Below are 4203 nucleotides of genomic sequence, written 5' to 3'. Positions count from 1 at the left end.
AATCGCTCAAACTCAGGAGGTGGAGGTTGCAGTGAGCTGAGGTTGTGCCACTGCACTCCAGCCTGGGCAACAGAGCAAGACTCCATCTCAAAAAAAAAAAGCCAGGCACGGTGGCGCATGCCTGTAATCCCAGCACTTTGGGAGGCCAAGGCAGGCAGATCTCTTGAGGTCAAGAGTTACAGACCAGCCTGGCCAACATGGTGAAACCCCAACTCAACTAAAATACAAAAATTAGCTGGGCTTGGTGGCGCATGCCTGTAATCCCAGCTGCTTGGGAGACTGAGGCAGGAGAACTGCTTGAACGAGGGAGGTGGAGGTTGCAGTGAGCAGAGATCGTGCCACTGCACTCCAGCCTGAGCGACAGAGCGAGACTCCATCTCAAAAAGAAAAAAAAAGAAAAAAAGAAGAGATGACATGGATGAAAGACCTTTTCTGTACTAAGTTAAAATCTAGTTGGATTAACAGGTATGGAATAATCACCAGAACTCTCACTAACAAGCTGCAGCAGATGAAGACAAATTGAGGCCACTAACATTGATTTTGGGTCTGACTCCTGTAAATCTCCATCAACAGTGCACGCATCAGGATCCCAAAAATCGCAAATATGCCTGCCGTGGAGACACAGAAGAGGACTTTCTCTTTTTCAGAGTTCCTTCCTGGAAACTTTCAGCTTAGATTTGGGCAGGAAAAATTCTAACACAGCCAAAACCTGCCATAGTATTCTTTAGCCTTCCTCTGACCCCAATTGTTTCCTTAAGTACCTTGAGAATTTCCACTGAAATCTTGATTATGTCCTGTCCTTTAGATCATCTGTCTGTCCTTTATTGCATGGTCTAAGGTATTCCTTTTTAGTGTGTAAATCACTTTGGAAAATGATTTAGAAAAATAAAAAGCCTGCATGGTGTCTAAGAAGAATTTAAAGGGCTTTCAAATGGAATTCCAATGTATCTACACCTTCCAAAAAAAAACTCGCCTCAGTCTCAAATTCATTGATCACTTTCCTCTACAACTCATCAACTATCCATACTTTATCCAACCCCAACTCATACCCTGCATGCCTCTGGCTTGCTTGCCTAATCATGTTCATCCAACCAACATTAATTGATCATATAAGTAACCTATTTGACATCACTTTCTACTCAAATTTACCTTTCCACCTCAATATGGTTCATACACTAAACCTATGCTGTCCCCTGATCCTGCTCCTTTTCCCTGATCTCCAATCTCTTATCCTTCTACTTGACATTAGTCCTAAACTTATATTTATTTCCCAAATCGCCACATCCTTATTCTTACCAAATATTTGACCGAACTAAAGATATAACTCAATCTTTCTCTCCCATAATCAGATCTTATCACATTAGTTCAGTCACTCACATGATCTAACCCTCTTTGGTGATGTCTCTTTATTCTCCCAAAAGGAGAAATCCTAGGAAACTGCAATTCTCTGCCTCATCTTATCACAAATGCTGCCCCTTATAAACGAACTGCTTCCACAGAATATGTTTCCATACAAAGGCTACTTATATGATTGCCAGATACAATACAGGATGCCAGTTACATTTAAATTTCGGATAAACAATGAATCATTTTTTTAGTGTATTTCCCATGGGAAAAATATATTCCCTAAAAACTTTTTTTAAATCTATTGTTTATCTAAAATTCAAATATAACTGGGTTTCCTGTACTTTTTTTCTTTCTAAATTTGGCAACCCTAGATACATACACTCTCCATAGGACCACTCTACTTTCCAGTGGATAATCTCAGAAAAAAAGTTTCACACCTACTGGCTTCTAGGAAACAAGATACTGAAATGCACCTTTCCAGGGGCTGCAGTTCACAATTTCCCACTTGCTCAACTCCAGTCACAATAGTCTTTCCATACCCTTCATCTCTATCCTCAAAACCAGATCCTCTTCAGAACCACAAGAAGTATGTTGCCCAAGCTTAGTCTGGAACTCCTGGGCTCAAGTGATCCCCCCACCTATGCCTACCAAGTAGCTGCGGCTACAGGCATGTGCCACAGTGCCTGGTCAAAAACCTCTTAACTGAAACTCTCCTCCCTTGGTTGTCGTAATCCACTTTTGTTTTCCTCATAATTTGCTGGCTGCTCCTTCTTATTCTTTATCTCCATACTTTAAAAATAATCTTTCTAAAGATTTTAAATTTGGGGATAATTGCCCTATTTCCACAGCTTGAAATTCCAAGAATTGCTTCCCATTTCATATAAGATAAATTCCACTAATTGAAATCACATTCAAATGTCTCTGTACTTATTTTCCATCTTCCATTTCAGGCTCATCTTCAGCCAACTCCTTACTTCTATTCCTTCGAGTCTCACCTTATGTCTCATCTCCACAGAGTCTTTTCTAACTCTTTCTCAAAGTTCTTACAAAGTGCTTCACCTCTATGCCCCCAGATTACCTTATACAACTTCTACCTCTACCACACCACTTAAAATCCCTGCCGTCTCCATACCAGACTGTGAGCCATTAAAGGAGTGGTACTGAGTCTCACTGGCCTTTAAATTCCTAACACACAGCATAGTGTCCTGTTTTTTTGGGTTTTGTTTCTTTTTGAGATGGAGTTTCACTCTTGTTGCCCAGGCTGGAGTGCAGTAGCATGATCTTGGCTCACTGCAACCTTCACCTCCCAGGTTCAAGCGATTCTCCTGTCTCAGCCTCCCAAGTAGCTGGGATTACAGGCACGTGCCACCACGCTCGGCTAATTTTGTATTTTTAGTAGAGACAGGGTTTCACCATGTTGAGTTGGTCTCAAACTCGCGACCTCAGGTGATCCACCCGCCTCAGCCTTCCAAAGTGCTGGGATTACAGGCGTGAGCCACCGCACCCGGCCTATGGTGTCCTGTTAATTGGAGGTGCTCAATAAATGTTTAACTGAATAAAACAATTAATAAAAAGAGTACTTTGGGCCAATGTCTCCTGAAAGAAAAGGTTGAACAGTGCAATTCTACACATATTCAAACCTTGTTATATGCAGTGCAGAGATCAGAATCCAACTTGCTTTTTATTCCAATAATTTTCCACAATACACTCACCATTATTGAGGTAGCCATAAGTATAGTGACTGCAAGCACAGAATCTGGCATCAGACTGTTCACATTACAGCTTCATCAATTAGTAATATGTGATCCTGGGCAAGCTACTTAATCTCTCTGTGCACCAGTTTCCTCCTAAAAGAATACATATCTCACACGATTTTTGTTACAACTGAATGAGACAATAGTGTAAAGTTATTAGAACAGTGTTTGATACATGCTACACACTCAAAATGTTATTATTCAAAATATTAAGACAACCCTGAGTGGAATATTTTGACTTTGGAAGTTTCATTAAAAATAAACATGAAAGTAGAATAAGCTGCAGCCCCTCTGCGGAAGAATTCCACTAGTAGGAACAGGATTAGTTAATACTGAACACGTGTCTCAGAGGCTGCGCTCCCCAATTACTAAACCTCAGCAATTGGCTCACAATCCAAGTCCTTGGCCAGTCTGCCCAGGGTTTAGTTTTCCATATTCCTACTACTCATCTTTTCCCTTTGATAGCTGAGGACATTTAAAAACTGTTTTTTGTTGGTTTGTTTTTTTTAATTGAACAATTGGGCTGGGAGAATACCCAGTGTTCAAGCTAAAGAACTGAGTTCTGCTCCAGCCCACCACTAGGTGGTTTACTCTTAGCTGATTCCAAATCAGAAACATAATCAGCAAGGACTGGGGAACCTCCCACAGTACTTTCTCTCGCTGCTGTTTTCTCCACCCACACAAGTCCACCACTTTTAAAAGCATTTCTTCCATCTCGCTGGCCACATCTTCGCGGATGACAGCGCTGCCACTGTGCTTCAGAATCCTCTATCTCTTCCAGATCTTTCCAGGTGTTTCTCTCCAGATCTTTCCAGGTGTGTCTCTCAGGGTCAGTGGCATCTAATCTTTGTGACTCTACTCCTAGTTTGAGTCCTCGGTTAACAGCCTTGGGGAAACTGTAACATAAACTGCAACGCTGTTGGTGCCGTTTCGTCTTAGACAAGGTGGCAGCGATCGCCTCCCCCTACAGCCGGCCTTCCACTGCGCCAGCAAGACCCCCTCCCACCAAAGCGCCGAGGGCTCCCAGAGCGCAGGCGCCCCGGGCCCCGCCCCTTTCCGAAGACTCGGCTCCTATTGGCCCAATGGCCGTGATTGGAACGCC

The sequence above is a fragment of the Pongo pygmaeus genome, chromosome 5, assembly GCF_028885625.2.
Source record: "Pongo pygmaeus isolate AG05252 chromosome 5, NHGRI_mPonPyg2-v2.0_pri, whole genome shotgun sequence".
Classification (NCBI taxonomy): Eukaryota; Metazoa; Chordata; class Mammalia; order Primates; family Hominidae; genus Pongo; species Pongo pygmaeus.
The sequence above is the reverse complement of the archived record's forward strand: the minus strand, read 5'-3'. Positions refer to the sequence as shown.